Raw genomic sequence first — 24,153 nt, forward strand, 5'->3', positions numbered from 1 at the left:
AGACATTAAAATCTCATTTGACAATGTTTAATATTTTCAATGACATTTATCACGAGAATCATAGCTGCCCATCAGACCATCCACTCTGCAGTGATTGCACCTGTAACTCTACAACATATCTCAGAAAGTGCAGGATATCATGCACCAACTTGGTCTGACCATGTTTAAAAGCATGCATGAGGACTGCAGATATTGGTGTCTGTTTTACAATGTAACGGTGGCAAGTGCTGACAGTTTCATTGCCATTAAAACAGCAAATTCTGAGCAAATATGAAAATCATGAGAGTTTGCTTACCAATAACAATGTGTGCCATCAAACAGCAACCATCAAGTGCGGTTCTCTCATTAAAGCTAATTAGGGACACGCAAACTGTGGAGAATATTGAACTTTATATCAGATTCTCTGCTTTGCAATTTGCACATTTCATTCATTATGTAGTGACATGTAACACATGCAGTGATTTTTTTTTGCCTTTTAACTACCTAATATCCATACAAACTCAACTAAATCTCAATGCAACCTTCTCATATTTAAGTAGTTTGACAAGATTTAGGACATTGTTAAGCCGCTCATGATATCATGCTGTGTTCCTTTATTTCAAAGTCATGCATTTGGTTGCTTTTCCATTTAATTCCTATTGGCAATGGGTTTGTTGATCAGTAAAAGTTTTAAAATTGGCTCCCTTAGTATTAGCAACACACAAAATGCTGCAGGAACTCAGTAGGCCAGACAGCATCTATGGAAAAGAGTAAGCAGTCGACGTTTCGGGCTGAGACCCTCCATCAGGACAGGAAAAGAAGATGAGAAGTCCCTTATTATGTCTTCCTTTTGACATCAGATTGCTTAATCTTTCTTTAAATCTAACCTTCCATTTCCATTAAATGGCATATAAATTATACTAGAGATAATAACTCAGACAACTAGAAGGAGGCAGGTTTTCTGTTTTTGATCCAGCTGGAGAAATATTGATGCTAAGAATTCCTTGGATAGGATAGCTAATCAGGATAAATTTAAAAAAAAAAACAAAAAAAAAGCAGTGGTTCATGATAGCCCTCGGTTAGTAAATTGCCTCATGTTTCCCATCTATGCCAATCCAGACAAATTAGATGCCGTATATCTTCGAAAGGGTTATCAAATATGCATCTAATGGCATGAAGAGCAAAATATGTTTAATATATTTTTGTTCATTCTAATTGTAGCAATAATTCACATGTAAGACAATAGTTATAAATCCATTGGAATGCTTTGAAAAAATATAATCAGTCAGTCAATTCGACGGTAGTAAATAACAGATAGAAGTTGCTGGAATGACCTGTCATCATACGCATTGATAATCGGTGCTTGGTTATTCCTAGAGTTTTATACATGTTATTTATTGTGAAGAGTTTTGCTTTTATTATCTTGCCAGACTCAGTCCCATAATTTAATCTGATGTATCTTCTTTGCGATTTCTGATTTAATTAGCATGCTGTTAGACCATACCTTTGCTTTTTATGCTTGCCATTTCAAGGAGTACTTCAAATGATATACTATCTAAAAAGTCAACTAATGATCGAGTCACATATTTTGCTAAGACTGGATTTTTGGTCGTCTTTCTATTCATTCTTCACCCAGCAAATCGTTATATCTTAATTACTATCCTTCCACGAAAATTACTGGTTGTCTTTTTCCACTCATTAAGCATTGCATTTCTCTTAAAAAAACAGATTTGAGATTTAGATACTAAAAAAAAAGTAAAGAATAGATCATTCAGGGTAAAATACCTTTGTGCTAAACATTGTCATTAGCTTCCGCTCACCTCTTATTTTCCCTTAGTGTATGCTGCCCTGTAATAGTCGCAGTGCTAGTTATGGCTTTATTATCCTCTCACTCTTCCTATTTATTTTATGGCTAATGAGTAGGTGGCAGATATGAAATTGTCTAATTTGGCACATCTAACTGAAGCAAGCAGTGCACATCCTGTAGCTCAGCAGGAAGTTCAGGTGTGTGCTGCAGTCTTAATAAGTAAAATAATTGCAATTATAATACTTCTTAATAATTTAAAAACATTAATATGTAAACTAAATATGTGTTTTAATGTTAATAATTACATTACCAAAATACATGTGGAGTGTTAGTTCTTCATGATAACACCACATATTTTGTTGCAGTCATTTGTTAACCCTTTAAGTACTTATTATCCATGTTATGTTAGCACTTACTTTTATGTAAATAGGGATGAAAGAAACAAACATAATCATTACATACTATTTTAACATGGTTTATTATGTTAAATCTAGGAATGTTAAGGGCATGTGGGTATTTTAGAAACTTTTCAAATGTGTACTTTTAAGCTTATTCTATATTTGGAAAGTTGAAAGCTATTACCAGACAGAAGAGCTGCTTGACCTTACAACTCAAAATCTGCAAGATTCAGCAATTGGGTCAAGGAAATGCTCTACAAGCATCAGTTAATTACCTTTGTTACGAAACAGCATCATAATGTTTATTACTATATGGTGAATAATGTAAAAAGTCCTTCTGGAAACTTTAAAAGAACTTTGAAATTTCATATAGCTTTGATGTTATTTAACAACACCATGGTAGTGCCCTTTCTGCTGTTGACTGTAATTGTTAAGATTTGTGATGTAGATTGGTTTTAAGCTAACTAGTCAATATACATCAAATTCCAAATCAGGCCTTAATTAAAACACAGGATGAGAATGGATGGCAGCATCAAACGATTGGTAACATCCGATTTCCCATTTCTGGAACAAGCTATAAATGGCTGGTGGGATGGAGAAGAACAGACATTGAGAGAGTTTAGATTGATTAGGTCAGGGTTCCCAATATTTTTTTTATGCCATGGACCAATAACATTAAGCAAAAGGTCTGTGGATCCAAGGCTGGCAACCCCTGGATTTAGCAGTTCAGAGGCTGCCTTCCAGTAATTTATGGGAAGGCTGTTGAGAAGTTTCCTTGCTTGGGGTATTGCCTTGGTTTCAGAGGCTGTAACTTTTCTTTTGAAACCTGTGGAAGGAGCCACGCTCTGCATGGCCCCGAAGGAAAAATATTCTCAATTACATTAAATAGTTCCTCATCTGACTTTGCTACCAAAATGAACATGAAGTCCATTTGGATGTCATTGATGTCTAAAGGATGAGGCATGGTTAACTACAGGTCCTGGTGAGCAGCCCCTTCATCTCGTGTGAATGCCAGCCACACAGGAGAGAGCAAAAGAGCGGACAAATGTTAATTACATTCCTAGAATTGACCATGGTCAAAGTTCCTCTCCATAATTTCAAAATATTCTAACCCCTCAGAGCTGTAAAACTGATATACTATCTAAAATGTTTAATGAAAGTGATGAATATGGCTAGTAGAACAAATGGCAAGTTCACAGAGAGAGAGGGTAACCAGACCCAAAAGGATGCAAGTTTATTTTTCACTTTATGTTGTCCAATCTGCAGACTATAACCAGCATTTTCTGTTGTTATTTATTACTTCTGGCAGTATTTACATATCCTATGATTTCATTATAATTAAAAATATTATGTTTGTGAAGTGTATCAAATACTTTCAAGCTATAGGACACTGAGAAATACTGAAGAAAATGGTTAATACTGTCCCTTCAGGAGATGCCTTGTCAAAGTACAAAATATATCTTACTTCCCTTTGGTTGTCTTGGGTGCTTTCCATGATGGGTCAGCATGCCACATAGATTGCTATTCTTTCTCAGATATTCACCGATGCAGATGCTGTTACCAATGGGTAAATAAAATATACCTCCTTGTCTACCTGCACTGCACTTTCTCTGTAATTGTAACACTTCACTCTGCACTTCATTATTGTTTTATCTTGTACTAACTGAATGTATGAATGGTATGCAAGCCATAGTTTTAATGTACCTTAGTACTATCTATCTATCTATCTATCGATCTAGTTATTTATTTATTCAGAGATACAAAGCCAAACAGGCCCTTCCGGTCCCACACATGACAATTTATATGGCCAATTAGCTGATATGTCTTTGGAATGTGGGAGGATGCCAGACCACCCAAAGGAAACACACGCTTTCAGAGGGAGAACGTACAAACTCCTTACAAACGGTTTCAGAATTGAATGCCGAGCTTCAACATCCCTGGCTGTAATATCATTGCTCTAACCGCGACGCTATCGTGCAACCAATTACATGTGATCATAGTAATCCAATTCACCAATTTAAATGGTACTTAATGGGACAGATTTGTCAGTAATATTGTGTGTTCTTCCACAGTTTTCACTTAGTATGTCACAGACACAAGAGATTCTACAGAAGTTGCAATCTTAAACAACATTGACAAAATGCTGGAGGAACTCATCAAGTCAGGCTGCATCTGCGGAGAGAAATGAACAGTCAATAATTCAAACTGAGATGCTTTATCAAGGCTGGAAAGGAATGGGTGTAAGCCAGAATAAGGTGGGGAGAGGGGAAGGAGTATAACGTGGCAGATGGTAGATGAGACCAGATGAGAGGAAGGTAGGTGAGTGGGAGAGGTCAGATGAAAAGGAATGATGTGAGAAACTGGCAGGCGATGGGTGGAAGAGGTAAAGGACTGATGCAGAAGAATCCAATTGGACAGTATAGTGGACCATGGAATATGGGAAAGAAGGTGGGGAATCAGAAGTAAGTGATAGACAAGTCACGATGATGAACGAGGATGGCAGAGGAGAAGACAAGGGATAAAAGGGTCATCAGATTGATGTAAAACAATAAAAGTGGGGTGGAACAGTGGCGAGTGGTTAACGGACATTAGATAAATTGTGTTGATGCCTTCAGTTTAGAGACTACTCAAATGCCATATGAGGTGATGTTCCTCCAAGCAATGCTTGGCCTTAAAGGAGACCATGGACAGACATGTTAGTATGGGAATGGATAAGTGAATTGAAGTGAGTGGCTAAAGGGAGATCCAGGCAGTTGCAGTGGCCACAATGAAGGTGTTGAACAAAGTGGTCCCCCAATCTGCTTTGGGTCTCACGATGAAAAGGAGACCATGCTGGGAGCATCAGTTACAATAAGTGACCTCAAAACACTCGCGGGTAAAGCACTAGCTTATCTGAAAGAGGTGGTTCTTCTATTTCCCTTGCATCTGCCCTCACACCATACCCCTCTGCCAACATTACAGAAAAGGGTTTCCCTTGTTCTTGCCCTTACCAATAACTCCGTCAAACCAACGCAGTGTTTTGTTTGCAAACCTTCCACACCATAGTTACAACTAAGGCTTGTCAACAGAATTAATTTCAGTCTCCATTGCTTTTTTTTAATGGCTATGCCTTCAAAGAATATCAAAGTTTGAATTGTAATGGTGGGGAATTTAGAGTCTAGGAAATAAAAATGAGATATAAAAATAGATTTCTCTGTGATATAAAAATGAACCAGTAATATAAATAATCTCTGTGATATAAAAATTAACTGTTCTGTTTCAATCAGAAATCTTTAAAGACAGTCTAAAACATAAACCTGTAAAGGAAAGAAATTCTTTTGAATTTTCAGGAAAAAGATAAGTTGGGAAATTAGAAAACTAAAGGGAAAATATTCTGGACTATTGTAATGAAGTGATCTGTATGGATGGCATACAAGACGTTTTTCACTAAGCCTCGGTACATGTAGTAAGAGTAAAAAAAATAAGCAAATAAACAAGTTACACGTTAACTGTCTTGAAAATACTTGGTATATCAAATGAAGAATGTAATTACCTACTCATTTAGAGTATAGAGTTTCATTTACTTTCATTTCAGTTCCTTTAATATGAGAGAACGTATAGTGTATACAACCTGAGATTCATACTCGTCACAGACATCCATAAGAGACTCCATAGAATGAACGATAGAACATCAGTCCCAAGACCCGACCCCTCCCCCATGCAAGCAGCAGCAAATGCACAAACATCCTCTCCCTCCCCACTCATGCCAGAAGAAACACCGACCCTCCCCGCCCACCATACAAGCAACAGCAAAATCCCCATCAGAAACCTTGATCCTGAATCCATCAGAACTGTAGTCTATAATTCAACACTTCAGTATCTCCCAGACTCTCTCTCTCCAGCAAAGGAGAGAGAGGTCGCTCCTGAAACAACGAGAGCGGAGAACAGTAACTCCGATGTTACAATCTTCCGCGTCACTTCTCCAAACACCCAGCTCAAGGGCCGACAGGCTCTCACTCTCCATCAAAGGAGAGAGAGAGGGATCACTCAAGTACAGTGACCTTCTTCCGACACCAACTGGCGATTAGCAAATGCACCACCTGCTGTCTTGATGTTTCAGTCTGTGCTATTTTACCAATGACAACTATAGCGTTAACTTTAGATTTTCCTCATGCGTCAATTGAGCATTGAGTTGGAGCTTTGATCCAGGAATAGGTTGGATTGGCATGGCACAGCTTGCAATTAGTTTGGAACAGGGAATGAAGAACCTTGTAATCCTATGTATGTATATGATAGCATATTTTGTTTACTCTCTTTAGCTTATTGATCTATAACTTATGAGGAAGGTGTTGCGCTTTGGGAGAGCAAACCAGGGTAGGACATGTACATTCAGTGGTAAGTATCTGGGAATACAGATTCATAGTTCCTTGAAGATGGTGTCACGGGTAGACAGAGTTGTAAAGAGAGCTTTTGGCATATTGGCCTTTCAAAATCAAAGCATCGTGTACTGGAGTTATGATGTTTGGTTGAAGTTGTGTAAGATATTGATGAGGCCTAATTTGGATTATTATGCATAATTCTGGTAATCTACCTACAGGAAAGATAGAAATAAAATTGTAAGAGTGCAGAGAAAATTTACAAGGATACTGCCAGACTTGAAGAGTTATAGGAAAACGTTGAATAGGTTAGGACTTAATTTCCTGGAGCATTAAAGAATGAGGAAAGATTTGATAGAGGGATACAAAAATATGAGTGGCATAGATCGGATAACTACAAGCAGGCTTTTTTCACTGAGTTTGGGTGAGGCTGGAAGTAGAGGTCATGGGTTAAGAATGAAAGATGAAATGGTTAAGGGGAACATGAAGGGGAACTTCATCCACTCAAAGGGTGGCGAGAGTGTGGAATAAGCTGCCAGCACAAGTGATGGATGAAAGTTCAATTTCAACATTTAAGAGAAATTTGGATTGATGCCTGAATGGGAGGGGACTGGAGGGCTATGATCTGGGTGCAGATTGGTGGAATTAGGCAGAATAATAGTTTAGCATTGACTAGATGTTTTTGTGTTGTAGTAATCAATAATAGTCTATAAAAAGGAAAATATAATTTCTGATTAATTTAGCATGGAATAACCTTTTCTATTAGCTGCACAGATCTATATTAATGTCTGAATAAACTGCTCAGGTGGGCACTTCCACTTTTTATTTCAACAAGGAAACATTTTTTTTACAATTGATACATTATATAAAATGAATTTGCACAGTTTTAAAAATATGCAGACAATTATTCAGTAAAGAATTCAGAAGACTTTGAAATCAGTGACATTTTAGCACATTATCCTGCCTGAGTGCTTTAATATATGCTCTCAATGTGAATCCATATGGATGGATTGAAGGAAAACCCATTTATAGGACTACTTCTCATTGCAGGGGCAAGAGCATTTCATTGTGTTTGTTGGATGACCTTCTATCTCAAGTGCAAATGTACAATTATTAAATTTACATAACCAAAACTGACCGGTGACAGGGTTAAGAACTTTTGCATTAAACAGAGTTAATTAGTTAATGAATAATTATTCTTGACGTGCTAAGATGACATGTTTAGCTGAACACTGCATGGACTGGTAATTATAAAAATGGTAATTGAGGAAATTAACCCATAGCATTGTGTGTATGGATTGCTAAGCTTTAGACTTAAAGGCAATCAACTCTGCTCTGATAGTGACTTTCTTAAAAAGCTACAATGCTAATATTGTGATTAGTATTCAACCACTTATGAAACTATTTTGGACATTGACAAATCCTTCACAATTTGAAATAGTTCAAGTATTACCATAATTCAACATATAAAGATATATTATTGACATAAATTGCTGGAAAAATTATAAACTTTTATATATCAAATAGAGCAACAGAGCGAGATGGCCTGAAATTAAATTGAAGGCCAAAATAGGTAAATTAGAGAAACTTTGTGAATATCCAAATTTTGATGAGTTTAGATCACCAAGGGTTTCTTTTGCCTGATTTCTTTAAAACATTGGTGACACAAAAGATTGTAGATGCTGGAATCTGGAGCAACAAATAATCTGTTGAGGGAGCTCAATGTATCGAGCAATGTCTGTGGGAGATAATTAATTGTCAAAGTTTCGGGTCGAAACCTGATGCAGGGTTTTGACCCTAAACATCATCAGTTACTTTCATCCCACACATGGTGCTCAACACGTTGAATTCCTCTAGCAGGTTGCTTCTTGCTCCAGATTCCAGCATCTGCAATCTTTTGTGTCTCTTATAAACTTTTGCTGGATTCAGTTGTTTCCTACACCGTAGGTTTTATTTTACGTGACTTCCCATTTCAGCTATTTTACTCATTATTAACTTAAGATAATATTGTGGAATAATTTGGATTTATGAATCTAAGATAGGGCATTAGGTCTCCTGTATACAAACTCATGAATGACGTACTAGCTAATCTAGGAATGGGGGAGAGGAATCTGGCAGATTCTAACTTTTTATCTTTCCTGCATATAGTGAGCAAAAAGGAGAAAGTAAAGAGATAATCAATTAAAGGAGATAACTGCAGTTAAAGCAATCAAAATTTGTCCTTCTGGAATTCACAAATCACCTTGTGTTAATTTTTATTTATTATTTCAACTCACATTTCTTGATACATGTGCAGGTACGTCTTTGCATTATGGAGAGTTTTCTGGGAAAACGACCTCTATTCCTTTTTTTATAACGTGGTGGTCACCTATCTTCCATGTAGTTACACTACTAATTATTTTAATTTTTATAAAACTCATACAAAGTTGCCTGTAAAATATAATGTAGGGAAGTTGTGATTCAAGATTGGGAATGAGAGGATTGATGTTGCTAATGCCATCACCTTTGAAGTCAAGTAACAGTTTTGACTAAGAAATGGGACAAGCAGCCAATGGTTTCTCTCAACACCTTCTAATGAAATTAATCAAACACAGTCCCCTTATGGTGAAATTTGTGCATGTTTTCCTAAGTTAGAAGTAAGGACTGCCATAGTTCCCAAGTGGATTACATGTAAAAGACATCCACTGTGTTAATGTAAGCAGACAGAGGAATCAATTTCTACAAATCAGAGCCCTACCAATGGAGAAATTGTCCTTTTTGATGATGTCAGTTAATGGATAGACATTGACCAGGCCAAGTGCAATTTAAGTGCTTGGCAAAGGGGAAGTTACCAAGCACATAGCTCTGCCTTCTCTTTGTATTTTATATAATAAATCCTGATCTTGTTTCGTCTGTGAACAAGAGAACAGTTCAAATTTTTTTAAAAATGAGAAGTGGATTCTCATGAGAAAAGGTTTAACGAAGTTTTTTCCATGTTCTTGACCTGGAAAGTGGATGAAGAGGGATACTTACCTCATCTTACGGTCTGCATTATTTATCCATGACTAGTTGCCCTTGTTGGTGAGAAATGCTTATATTCTCAGTAGCTTAAAAAGTTGCGTTTCATAGAACATATCAACATCTGCATTGACCCTTATAAATGCAACCCTGTTCCTAATTAGATATTTTAAGTACCCCAACTCATATTATGTTCATGATATTTCCTCTAAGGTTACAGCTGGCATTTATTACTGGAAAATAACATAATTTTGATCCTAATTGAGAGTTTGCTATAGCTAAAACCATCAATTCAAATGTCTACAAACCTGGAATTCTTAAAGGTAAACGCTTTTAAGTTTGGGGAATCAAGAACTAAAAGACAAAGGTTTAGGCTGAGAGGAGTGAGGTTTATTAGGAGTCTGAGGGCAACTTTTTCACCTAGAAGGTGCTCAAGGTATGGAATGAGCTGCCAGAGGAAATAGCTGAGGCAGGTACATTAACTGCTTTTAAAAGGTATATGGATAGGAAAGTTGTTGAGTCACTTGACCAAATGGAGGCAAATGGGACTATCTTAGATGGGAATCTTGATTGGTATGGGCCTGCTTCTGAGCTGTGTGACTTTATGACTCTATAACTTAGTGGGTCAAGCAGCATCCGTGACATTATAGTTAATGTTTCAGGTTGACACTCTGAATCAAGACAGCGAGTGTACGGGAGAGATAACCAGCATAAAGAGGTAGAGGGAGGTGTGAAGCAGGAACTAGCAGGTGATAGGTGGAATCATGTGATGAGGGAGATGATGGGCTGATGGAGCAGAATGGAGGAGGAGGTGGGCTAGAGATGAATTTAGGAGACATTTCCACTGATCCCATCCCTTACCCCATCTGCTGCATCTGCCAGCATTGCCCCCATCACCCAGTTCCACCTTTTGACTGCCTGGTCCTGCCTCTCCTCTCCCTCTCATCTCTCTTTCCTCCTCTTGCTCAACCTTGATGCAGGATCTCAACTCAAAACATTGACAATCCCTTTGCCCACACTGATGCTGCCTGATTTACTGAGATCCCCTGGCAGCTTGTGTTATCATTATCATTTATGTCATTTATGTCATCCATGTTCAAGACTTCCTGATAAATCCTCTTATTGACTTCGAGAGAAGTAACAACGCTCAATTTACTTTGTTGATAAGTTTCTCAATCACTGAATACTTCGGTAATGGCCAAAAATCACTCCTAAGTTATTTGCAGCTTTGCTAATGGACTTTGCTCTATCGTGCTGGGTTACTTCCTGTTCCAATCTTCACTGTCGTACATATGAAAAAAAGAAAGTCATTTACATGTCCATTTGCTTAACTGGGTAGGTATCAGTTTTTTTGCTGTCAGTCTTCCAAATGCATTTTATCTGCTCATTTAAGAGGCATCACATTCTGTATTAACACAGGGTATACTCAATCCACATCAGTTGTGAATAATATGAACAGTTTGTTGAAAATTGTTCTTTTCCTTTTAACCACTATATAAAAACAGGAAGCCCCATCAACAATATTGCTTTAATGATACCCTGTTATTACAGTGAAAAAGAAGTAAGCTTTATTTTTACTGTTGACTGTGAAGGTTTGTGTTTTTTTTTAGTACAGAGTAGTCAAGGTGGAATGTTCCTCCTGTCAGATGTAGGAAATCAAGATAACCGATGTTTTCACTGATGACTACATCTGCAGGAAGTGCACCCAGTTTCAGCTCCTGACTGGCTGGGTCAAGGATTTGGAGCTGGAGTTGGGCGTGTTTAGGATCATCTGGGAGGCTGAAGACGTTACAGATGAGACATTTTCTGAGGTGGTCACACCTTTCAGACGGTAGATGGGTGACCACTAGGAGAGGTAATGGGATGAAGCTGTCAGTGCAGGGCTCCCTGTGGCCATTCCCTTCAGCAGGCAAGAGTAAAGTCAGACGGTGCGGCAGTGATACGGGATTTGATAGTTGGGGGACGGGACGGATAGGAAATTCTGTGGTTGGGAAAGAAACACCAGCTTGGTGTGTTGCCTTCCATGTGCTAGGGTCCCCGATGGATCGGAGTAACTGCAGGACATTGTCAAAGGGGAGGCTGAACAGCCAGAGGTCATTGTGCACATTGACACCAATGACATAGGCAGATAAGAGGAAGAGGTTCTACACAGTGAGTATAAGGAGTTAGGAAAGAGGCTGAATAGAAGGACCTTCAAGATAATTATATCCTGATGCCATGGTCTAGTACAAGGGATAATGGCACAGATGAATGAGTGGCTGAGGAGATGGTGCAGGGGGCAGAGTTTCAAGTTCTTTAGATCACTGGAACATTTTCTGGGGAAGGGATAACCTGTACAAGAGGGACGGGCTGCACCTCAACTGGAGGAAAACTAATATTCTGGCTGGGAGGTTTGCTAATGCTACTTCGAAGGGCTTAAACTAGTTTTGCAGGGGGCTGGGAACCGGAGACCCAGGTCGGTAAGGGAGGATCAGACAGGAAGGTAGATGTCAGGAAAAGTATTGATAGGCAGAATCAAAATAACATGGATGATGGGTCTGATAGTTTGAAGTGGGTGTATTTTAATACCAGGAGTATCATGGGTAAAGGTGATGAACAGTGCATGGATCAGTTCAAGGAACTACAATGTTGTAGCCATTACTGAGACGTGATTGAGAGAGGGGCAGGAATGGGTGATTAACGTACCAGGTTTTCGAAGCTTTAGAAAAGTTAGAGAAGGGGGTAAAATAGGGGAAGGGAGTTGCTCTACTGATCAGGGACAATATCACAACTGCACTCAGGGCTGGAGGGTGACGACACTGAATCCATTTGGGTAGAACTCAAAAATAGGAAGGGTGCAGCCATACTGATGGGATTGTACTATAGATGCCCCAAGAACCACTGAGACTTTGAGGAACAGATATGTAAACAGATTAAGGAAATGTGTAAAAATAATAGGGTTGTTATCATGGAAAATTTAACTTCCCTGATATAAACTGGGAGCTTCTTAGTGCAAGAGGCATAGATGGGGCAGGAGGGTTTCTTAATCAATAAGCAGATGATCCAATGAGAGGAGGGGCTGTATTGGACCCGGTGTTGGGTAGTGAGCCTGGCCAGGTGACTGACCTTTCAGTGGACCAGTGACCACAACTCCTTAACTTTCAGGATAACTATAGATAAGGATAGGTGTGGTCCTTGTGGGAGAGCTTTAAACTGTGGCATAGAGCAAATTATTAGGGCATTAGGCAGGATCTAAGAAGAGTTAATTGGGAGCATTTTTCCTCTGGCATCCACATCAGACAGGTGGACTTCCAGGTGAGAGGGGTTAGGTACATAGGGGATGTGAGGGGAAAGTTTTGTTTCTTCAGTGAGTGGTGGATGGCTGGAATGTGCTATGGTGATAAAGGCAAATACTTTTAAAGGCTTTTAAGCGATGTTTAGATAGGCACATTAATGCAAGGAAGGTGGAGGGATATGGACATTAAGTATGGAGGACAGATTAGTTTATGGGGTTTTTCTGATTTACTTGTTAGCTAGTTCCACACAACTTTGTGGGCTGAAGGGTCTGTTCCTGAGCTGTACAATTCTATGTTCTATTTAACATTATGGAAGCAGTAGATCATTGTATTTCTGCAATGATCATGCAAAATTATGTAGTCATATTTTAAACACACTAATGATTTTAAATCAGATTTGAAAAAAAAAGTATCATAATATATCAGCCATCCTAACCATCAGTTGTTGTTCTCTTTTTCTTTCAGATACTATTTAATGCTCCAGGTGCACTAGGGAGTCCAAGTGCATGATTGTCAAAGGCTAATCAGCAGGTAGAGCAAATAATTAGGAAGGATAAGAGAATGTTACCTTTTACTGCTGGGGGATCTGAATATAAAAAGTAGAAAGGTTATGATTCACTTACATGGTGAGCCGGACTATAATATTGCATATTGTGGTGAACTGCATATACCTGTCTGGACACGCCCCTCTGCTGACTGCTTGTGGCTCTTCCCACAGACCCCTGTATAAAGGCGGTTGGAGGCACTGCTCCTTCCTCAGTCTCCAGGATGTTGTGTGGTGGGCTCTTGCTGCTGACTGCTCTCTTCCAGCTAATAAAAGCCTATCGTTTGCCTCCCATCTCCAAGAGTTATTGATGGTGCATCACATATAGTATTGGTCTCAGGAAGAATGTTGATGTGATGAAAGTGATTCAGGGAAGTTTGTCTTCCAAAAGTTGGACATGCTAGCTTTGTATCTGACAGAGTTCGGAAGAGTAAAGGGTAGGAGTGATGCAATTTGAAATTTAAGGTCCTTACGGATCTTGGCAGCGGCTATGTGTTTGAAGATGCTTTCTCCTGTGAGAGAACCTAGAACTAGGGGTTCACAAATTTAAATATATAGGATTCTGCACTCAAAATGGGCATGAAGCTTTTTTATCCCCATAGATGATAGTGAATTTTTAGAACTATCTTTCCCAAGGGGATTTGGAAGCAGGGCCTCTGAATATTAAGGGTAAATAGATTGTTGATAAGTAGTTGGTGAAAGAGTGTTGTGGAAATGTGGAGCTAAGGTTACAATCAGATCAGCAATGATCTTAAAATAGTGGTGTAGGCTGGTGCAGCTGAACGGCCTACTCCTGTTCCTAATTTGCATGTTTTCATATTCATTTTGTGACATGTCAACTTCTGTTTCTGTTTGAAAAGTGTCACTGGGGACCCAAGGCAAGGTCAAAGAGCAACATAGAAATTGCCAGAAGAATTCAGCAGGTTGAGCTGCATCGGTGAGAGGAGAACAATTGTTGACAGTCTGGCCTCTGCCCTGTGTCAATACCGAAGATCAATCAAAGTCCAGACTGAAGCCCAGAGGTTGGTATTGGAAGTCCAGAAGTAGAGGCCTGAAATATGATTCGAAGTCCAATGGCTAGAGCCCCATGTCTGTAAATCTCTGCCAGTCTGCAGGGGAAGTTGAAGGCCCATTGTCTGTGAATCCATCAGTCCACGAGAGGCCAAAGGTAACCTGCCCAGGTGTTAGAGGACTGTTTATCTGCATGTGTGTGTGGGAGGAAGGAATGGGCCTTGCTTGTGTGATATGTCCTGTTTTGTTGTTGTTGCTTAAGAGATTGACAGACTGGCAGGAGACAAAGAGTGGGAATAAAGGGCGTGTTTTCTAGTTAGATGTTTGTAACTAGTGGTGTTCTGCAGGAGTCCATGTTGGAACTGCTTCATTTCATATTATATGTCAATAATTTGAATAATGTTTTGTTCAGCCAAGCATACGGACTATACATAGGAGGAGCAGGTTGTGTTGAGGAAGCAAGGAATCTTCAGAAGCACTTAGAGAGATCAGGAGAATGGGCAAAGAAGTGGCAGATGGAATACAGTGTAGGGAACTATATGGTCATGCACTTTTGTAGAAGGAATAAAGGCATAGACTATTTTCTAAATGGGGAGAAAATTCAAAAATCAGAGGTGCAAAGGTACTAGGGAGTCCTTGCACAGGATTCCCTAAAAGCTTACTTGCAGGTGGAATCAGTAGTAAGGAAGCCAAATACGATGTTAGCATTCATTTTGAGATGTCTAGAATAAAAAAGCAAGGTTGTAATGCTGATGATTTATAGTATGTTACTCAGACTGCACTTGGGGTATTGTGAGCAGTTTTGGGCCCTTAATCTAAGAAAGGATGGGCTGGTATTGGAGAGGGCCCAGAGGAGGGTCACAAAAATAGTACCAGGAATGAAAGAGTTAATGCATAAGGAATGTTTGAAGGCTCTGGGACTGTGCTCATTGGAAATTAGAAAAATGGGGGTTCTCATTGAAACCTATCAAAATTGAAAGGCCTAGGTAGTGTGCATGTGGAGAGAAGGTTTCCTATAGTTGTCTCGAACCAGAGGACACATCTTCAGAACAGAAAGGAAGAAAGGACTCCCTTTAGAAAAGTGATGTGGAGGAATTTCTTTAGCCAGAGGTTGGTGAATCAGTGGAATTTATTTCTATAGGTATCTGCGGAGTCCAGGTCATTGGGTATATTTAAAGTAGAGGTTGAGAGGTTATTGATTAATAAGGGAAAGAGAGTGGGGTTGAGAGGGATAACAAATCAGCCATGATGTAATGGTGGAGTAGATTTGATGGACTGAATGGCCTAATTCTGTTCCTACTGAGCATTGTGGGCATTCTACATTCCCGTTGGAAAGTGTGGTGACTCTTGTGGGCTGCTCGTGGCACATCCCTAAGTGTGATGGTTGTTATTGCAAACAATACATTTCTCTGTAAGTATTGATGTACATGTGATAAATAAAAATGAATGTAAGTCTGATTTCTATGTGAGTCCCTGCCTCAGAGCTGAATGTGGAGAGTCAGCATAGAGAGGAAAAGGGGATTGGGAAGAAAAAACTCCAAGGTGATTGGTGGATTGATGAGGGGTATGAGATGAGAGATAGGTCATCTTAGGAGGTAGAAGAGGTGAGTGATAGTTACAGTTGGAAAACTGTGGCAGGTAAATGATAGATAGAGACAGAAAAGAGAAAGGGGAAAAGGAAAGTAAAATAACAGATGAAGCAAGATGGGGTGGGGAAGAGGAATGATGGGAGACCGCTGCTGGAGGCAGATAAGCAGGTACATCAGTGCTGGGTTCTGTTAAATAAAGGAGGTGGGAAGGGAGAGTTGAATGACATTTGATGCCAGATGGGAGGTGGGATGTGGAGAACCAGTGTGTGAAGTTGTTGGATGGAGGAGGGGAATGAGACAAAGATGGGCGGGAAGGGGGACAAAAATGGGTGGACCAGTGCATCAGTGAAAGATGGCAGAAGGCAAGGGAGTGGGAAACAGAAGAAAAAGGATGGGAAGCAGGGTGGGAATTTGGAAAACTCAGTATTCATGCCATGTGAATATAAGGTTTTGTTCTCCTCTTTCACATTGAGCTTCATCTGGCCATAGAGAAAACTGAAGGTAGACAATATGGGAATGGACAGAGGATCTGAAATAGTCTTCAAACAGGCGCATGGAGTGGCCATTGTAGACTGAGCATAGGAGTTTGTGCTTAGTCTCTCCAATGCAGAGGAGGCCACAATAAGAGCTCAGAGTGCAGAAGACAAGATTGGAGGAGATGCATGTAAACCTTTGTCTCAGCTGAAGAGTTGTTTATGCCCATTGATGATAGCGAGGAAGGAGCTGTAAGAACAAATATTACCTCTACTGCAAGGGGTAAGGGATGAATGACTGTGGAGGGATGACTGAACAAGGGAGGTATAAAGTCTTTGCAGAAGCTGGGAAGGGGGGAGAAGAGAAGATGTGGCTGGTGGTGCGATTATGTTGTAGCTGGTAAAAATGGCGGAAGATAATATGTTAGATGTGGAGGCTTATAGGATGAATGTAAGGACAAGGGAAGCTCTATTACTGTTCTGTGTGAGAGGAAGCAGGGTGGGAGCAGAAGTACAGGAAACAGAAGAGATATGAGACTGAGTTCACCAACCAGAGGAGAAGGGAAGCTATGCTTTCTGAAAAAAAAACTTCACTTTGAGAGCAGATATGGTGGAAATTGAGAAACCAGGAGAAAGAAGCGCCATCCTTACAAGAGACAGCATGGGAAGAGTTGCAGTCTAGCTGAGAGAGTTGGAGGGTTTATGGTAAATATCAATAGATGGTTTGCCTTCTGAGATGGAGACAGTGGAATCTAGTATTTGGGGAGAAGGGTCAGAAATGGTCTACAGGTCAAAGAGGTTTGAATGTAAGGGAGGTTTAGTAGTGAGAGGTCTGACTGGGAATGGGCGAGGGACAATGTATTGGAGTGGTTACTGGGACAAGGGGCAGAGTCAGTGGTTTGAGCTGAGTAGAATAGAGTTAGTAACTAGGAAGAAAGAGGGTTAAGTGTTTATGGATCTGTGGTCCATTGGGATGTCAGTGATCTGGGTGAGTACTGCTGTAGAAAAAAGGATTTGTGCTGGGAAGGCAGGGCAGTGGTTTGTACTTTTGACCTGTGTGGAGAACAGGACTTCTACTTGGGGCATTAATAAAACACAGAAATGAGATGATTAGGTGATTGAGAGTGATTCATCAAAGATTCTGGGTAGATTATGGAGTCAGGATCTCAGATCAGTGGGTGGGAAACACAGGTATCATTGGGAAAGGAGGAAGCCCAATAGGTAGGAGGTAAGTGTTGGATTTAACTCATTCTGGTGCTGTGCAATGTAAAAAAAGCATTGGTTATTCCACAGCAATGTGGCCTAATTTCCATAGAAATACTCCAAAGGGAGAAATGCTTAAGGGATGTTTTCGCTTGATGCACCTCTGCCCCTGATACTGGAGCAGGCAGGGAAGCATGATTCATGCCTGGAGAAGCACAATCAAATTGCCACACTGACCCAAAAAAACAGTCATCATTGTGTTTTACTCTGAACGTCCAGTAGTCTCAATCATATAGCACTCATATCAACAGCACAACGCAAACAGGTTTCTGGAATCACTTTTGCATTTCAAAATGACACTTCTTTTTCCTAGCTGTGATGCTGACAACAGTATCTGTTCACATATTATTGATTCAGATTTAGCTTCACACATACTAAAGTTGTGTGAGAAAATGTGATCTGAATAAAGCGCAGGCACTTGTTTTAAATCGCCCTCTCCACGCCAGGTATGTAATAACTAATCATAATGCAAAGAATGGTAAATATGGCAATCGGCCTCAGTTAATTGCAATTGGATTCCCCAAATCAAGTTAAATACGCTATTTGAATAGGGCATATCAATATAAATCAGCATGGAATTCCCAAGGGATATCTACTTTGACTACTGAAATACTGGTGAGTGTTTCATATTTAATCATTTGATACTTTCAGCAGAGGCCATCTCTGTGAGGTTGAAGGTTAAAAGTTTCTATTGATTTTCATGTCTGAATTTACTGTGAGCACATAACCAGCAGCCATACTCCTGGCAAACATTTTTGATTGCCATTCAGTGAGTAGTTGGCTTGTCATCAAAGAAATATTTCCAGCTATTCTGTTGTACCCTCTTTGAGTGAGGGGTTGTCACCATCATACACTCATCACCTCCACTGGTACGTTGATGCTGTGATGAATAATTGGGAATACTCCTACAACCAATCTGCAACATTAAATACTAAACTAAGTCGAATAACTGTGTGAAAGCACAATAATCAAAAATAACATTTTGCCACCTTTCATATAATCATTAGAGAGGAAAGCACCCCCCTATTGAAAGTCCACAGTTTGACAAATTACTCAATTAGACACCCTCCTGCAAAATATGGACAAATATTTTGTCCCGATTCATAGATATCTCCGAGAAATATAATTGTCTTCGGACTCCAGCGCTAAGTGTTTGCAATAGTATTTGACTTGATTGATTGACTTGCCAGTTGATAGTTGGTTCCAATGATATCAGTGAAGCTGAGAGTGCAGCAGTCTGTTCTTAAATTTTCCCCTAATGTTTACTGAAATGCAATCTGGAGTTACACTCACTTTGTTAGGTACGACTGTTCGTTAATGCAGATACCTAATCAGCTAATCATATGGCAGCAACAATGTATAAAAGCATGCAAACATGGTCAAGAGGTTCAGTTGTTGTTCAAGCCAAACATCAGAAAGAGGGAGAAATGTGATCTAAGTGGCTTTGGCTGTGGAATGATTGTTGGTACCAGACCGGATGGTTTGATTATCTCAGAAACTGCTGACCACCTGGGATATTCACACACTACAGTCTCTAGAGTTTACAGAGAATGGTGCAAAAAAACCAAAAAAACACATCCAGTGAGTGGCAGTTCTGTGGGCGAAAATGCCTTGTGATGCACCATCAATAACACTCGGAGACGTGACGGGAGATATAGGGTTTTATTGGCTGGAAGAAAGCACAAGCAGCAAGTGACCACCACACAACATCCTGGAGACTGAGGCTGGCGTTGTGCCTCCAATCGCCTTTATACCAGGGTCCATAGGAGGAGCCACAGGAGCAGTCAGCGGGGTGGGGGGGGGGGGCGTGTCCAGACAGGTATATGTAGTTCACCACACTTTGTTAATGAAAGGGATCAGAGGAGAATGACCAGTCTGGTTCAAGCAGAGAGGAAGCTGACGGTAACTCAAATAACCAGACTCTGTGATGTTCGTTTATTCATCCATTATGCAATTGTGAGAACCACTCTAGTCATCCACAATTTGTAAGGGCCAAACTAGACTGTGGGTACACAGATGGCTGGAGGTTCCTTGGCAGTATGGACAACAGATGGCAGCCACATTGGGTTGAGGGTCGCTGGCTCAGGCTTCCCTCTCTACTGCAGCAGTCCTTTCTGCCTCAAGTGTCACGGCGCCCTAATAGAGAGAGGGGCAGCACTCAACCTGATCCAGGGCGATAATGTTCCCATGTGTCTGGGGTTGATGCCACAGGCTTTTAGTGAAGTTTTTAGGGTGTCTTTATAGTGTTTACTTTGTCATCCATGGGAACGCTTTCCTTTCTGTAGTTCACCATAAAGCAGTTTCTCAGGCATTCAACGGTCTGGCAAATGACCATCTGAACTGGGACTGTGTCAGTATGGTGAAGATACTGGGCAGGCCCACTTTGGTATGTGCGTCAGTGTCAAGGTTCTGAGAAGCATTCTGAGGAAGACTGTATTAGCATCATGGCATGCTATTGGTACATTGTTCATGTTTCACAGGCATAAAGAAGAGTGAGAAGTACTATAGTCCTATACAACATTAGCTTCTTTTTGTAGACTTAAACCTCCTCTGTTCCAGATGTTGGCATAAAGTCTGCTGAAGGCCACACTTGTTTTGTCGATCTTGGCATTTACTGCACTATCAGTGATGATATTCTGGGACAGTGTGCTGGCAAGATATGAGAAACTGTTCAATGGGTTGGGTCTTTGACTCTTGATTGTGATGTATTTCTCGATGTTTGATTTTCCCTGGAACTGGCTGATACATTACTTCAGTCATTTTTGGTGCTGATGGTATGTCTGAAGTTGGTACATGCTTCGGAAAACTCGTCCACACAGTGCTGCATATCATCCTTCGAACCAACACAGAGGGCAAAGTCGTCAGCAAAAAGGAAGTCTCTGATGATGTATCAAAGCCGCAGTTTTTGCTTGGAGCTTCCTGAGGTTAAACAGTTTCCCATCAGTGCGGAATTTGATGCTGATGCCCATGTCATCATCTCTGAAGGCATCAGTCAACATGGCTAAAAACACCAGCCTGAATAGCGTTGGAGCTGAATGAAGCTGATTAAAAACAAGACCCAATCAGTGCCTATCGAAGAAATATATTCTGATCTCATATATGGATCTCATATATGGATCTAAATTTTGACATCAAATGACACTAGTTGCCTTAGGCAGTCAGATAATCTTGCCAAGTCAAGAAAATGCAGCTGTTGGACATCAGAATAAAAGCAGAAATGATTTTGAATTGATATGTATTTTGTATATTTTCAACATTTTTTTGTTTAAATTTAGGCAAATTTGACATGCAGATATAAACTTTATTGCTGCTAGTAATTGGGCACAAAGCCACCAATGCCATTTTGAAGCTGTTACAACCACAATGCTAAGACAGTAGAAGCTACTGCCAAATCTTTTCAATCTACCAACGTATCCTGCATTTATATTCAGTTATTAAAAGACTGTTACCCTATCCAAGGCTCTCTCCACTTCCAGTATTACTTTGAATTTATTTGTAGTTCAAATAATTTCAATAAAACCCAACTTTAGTGCAATGTTAGCCTTTGTTAACCATTAAAAAATTGTCAATAATGAAATAAAATTGATTTTATCCATTCATAAGACAAAGCTTTGTTAAATAGGAAATATGGAAATAACTGACTGACTTGTTTTCTTTTAAATTTTGTTTCAAAATAATGATTTGCTTTTCAAGCTTTTCAGAACCTCAGTGCATCCTACCATAAATGTAAATAACCTTGAATGATTGAAAGACGTGTTTCACTTTGTGTGGTTACAAAACTCGCTATCTTCAATATTCTTTCATTGATGATTTTTACATTATTGTACTGACAAATATCCCACAGCATGCTGAAGGACAAAAGCTTTACTGTGCTACAAAGGCAATTATATATTTATTAAATTAAATCCAACTTAATTATGGAGTAAAATAGAAATGTTGTCAGTAAAAGTTAATCATAGTCGCTGAAAGAGATTGTCTCTCTTAAATGTGCTAGAATTTACAAAATTAATGGTAAAATTATTTTTAAGTAATAAAATTATTTTTTACAATCAGCATCTTCTAACCCAGGGTACCAGGGTTTCAGAGGGAATGGCTAGTCTGATGGGCAAGCGGCACAATGGGAGTCGCTGGACAATGCTTCATTAACTGTAATATTTGATTGGCTGTCAGCTACCAAGATTGGCATCTACTGAGCTTTTACTGTAGATTTGGAAGTAGCTAGGTCAATAATTTGGGCATTAAATATCTATGACTCTCTTGGTAACCTAAGAAATTCTGAAGAAATAATTTGGCTAATTGAAAAGATGTACATAGTTTATTTGGACTATTTGCTCAATATGTGCTGAACTATTATCCTTTTACTTTCTCATCTGAAGATACTACAAAGCTGAAAAAATTTAGGTTTGTATAATATGGAATCAAGTAAGCAAAACAAGTTAGATATCTCAAAATGAATTTTGTAGGTAGCCATATCTTTTAATTTCACATTAAGAGACTGCTTTAACCACTGACCAGAAGAAACTAAGACTTAATGCAATACTTCCCTGCTATTGTCTTCCCTGTTAACCTGACCATATTTTAAAAACTTGGCAAAATAATGTTGGCTTCCTATCTGAGTGATCCTAATAATAAAACTATCCTGAGAGAGTATTAATCAAATTTCTTCCTTTGAAATATATTTTTTTGTGGGAGTAGTGTCTGGAGGAGGGCTGGAGGAAGCTTGCCAGATACAAGGAGCTGGTCTGTGATAGTTGGAGGTGGGGATGCAAGGCAAAGTACACGCCTGTTGAAGAGGGCTGCTGGGGCTTCTCTGGGCAGTCTCTTTATAGACCCCTCAGCACACTGGGCATCGTTGGCACAAGGAGGCAGAGAGCCAACAGCAACTTCACCGAGGCGGCAGAGAAAACCTCAGGGTGGCTCTGGATGAAGAGAGCAAGTCCATGGAGATCTGCAGCACATGCTACCTGAACACAAGTCATGGCTTGATCAACCACAGCTGGGTTGCCTGGGTGAGGGGGTCTGATTTTGAAAAACCTGAAACACCCGATAAAACCACTGATGATGTGCTCAGAGTATCATGAGATGTATTCTTCAAATCAAAAAAAAAATGCTGCAAATGAATTCAGATTTCTGGATTATTGGAACCTCTTTTGGGGCAGGTGTGACCTGTACAAAAAGGACAGGTTGCACTTGAATCCCAGGGGGACCAATATCCTGGCGGGGAGGTTTGCTAAGGCTGCAAGCAAGAGTTTAAACTAGAATTGTTGCGGGTGGGAACCGAACTGAAGAGACTGGGGAAGAGGCTGTTGGTTCACAAATGGAGAAAGCTTGGAGCCAGTGTGTGGGGGAGGATAGGCAGGTGATGGAGAAGGGACACACTCAGATTGACAGTTTGAGATGTGTCTATTTTAACGCAAGGAGTATTGTGAACAAAGTGGATGAGCTTAGAGCGTGGATCAGTACTTGGAACTATGATGTGGTTGTTGCAAGGGGACGTTGGGAGCAGACCCAAGTGCAGGACACAGACACAGGGGTAATATAAACAGAGCAGTGTTTATTGATACTTACTAGGAAGACCAGGGAGCGAGGACAAAAAATGTCAACATGGATGTAAACGTTGGATAACAAACCTGTAAAACCTGGGCTAGGACTTCGACTCGGGCTTGACTTGGACTTGGACTTGGACTTGACTTGGACTCAGAACTTGGATCTTGACTCGGACTCGGATCTTATCTGGGACTCACCGTGGACTCGGAACTTGACTCAGGCTTGGAGCCTGGGACTGGAACACAGCTTGGATCCTGGGACTGGAAATGGCTTACGAGCCTGGACTTGAAGGACTTGGACAATGAGGTGACAGGATACCCAACTCAGAGTAGCAGCCACTGGCCGGACCTATTCAGCTGGAAAGACTAGGACAGCAGGCTCTCAACTCGACCCAGGAACAGTGGACAACAGGCTCTCAACTCGACCCAGGAACAGTGGACAACAGGCTCTCAACTTGACCCAGGAACAGTGGACAACAGGCTCTCAAATTGACCCAGGAACAGTGGACAACAGGCTCTCAAATCGATCCAGGAACAGTGGACAACAGGCTCTCAAATCGATCCAGGAACAGTGGACAACAGGCTCTCAAATCGATCCAGGAACAGTGGACAACAGGCTCTCAACTCGACCCAGGAACAGTGGACAACAGGCTCTCAACTCGACCCAGGAACAGTGGACAACAGGCTCTCAACTCGACCCAGGAACAGTGGACAACAGGCTCTCAACTCGACCCAGGAACAATGGACAACAGGCTCTCAACTCGACCCAGGAACAGTGGACAACAGGCTCTCAACTCGACACAGGAACAGTGGACAACAGGCTCTCAACTCGACACAGGAACAGTGGACAACAGGCTCTCAAATCGATCCAGGAACAGTGGACAACAGGCTCTCAAATCGATCCAGGAACAGTGGA

General features: G+C 40.3%; 1 protein-coding gene across 1 annotated transcript in view; it reads left to right on the top strand.

Annotated features, from left to right (window-relative positions):
• The window catches only part of LOC132398606 (uncharacterized), a gene marked incomplete at its 5' end in the record, with an annotated part of 40,667 nt that extends 20,327 nt beyond the window's left edge, over positions 1-20,340 (top strand). The window contains 2 exons of the mRNA XM_059978262.1: positions 13,277-13,342; positions 20,251-20,340. The remainder of the gene's footprint in view (positions 1-13,276; positions 13,343-20,250) is intronic.
• Between the last annotated feature and the right edge of the window lie 3,813 nt (positions 20,341-24,153).

This window comes from Hypanus sabinus, chromosome 8 (genome assembly GCF_030144855.1).
Source record: "Hypanus sabinus isolate sHypSab1 chromosome 8, sHypSab1.hap1, whole genome shotgun sequence".
Classification (NCBI taxonomy): Eukaryota; Metazoa; Chordata; class Chondrichthyes; order Myliobatiformes; family Dasyatidae; genus Hypanus; species Hypanus sabinus.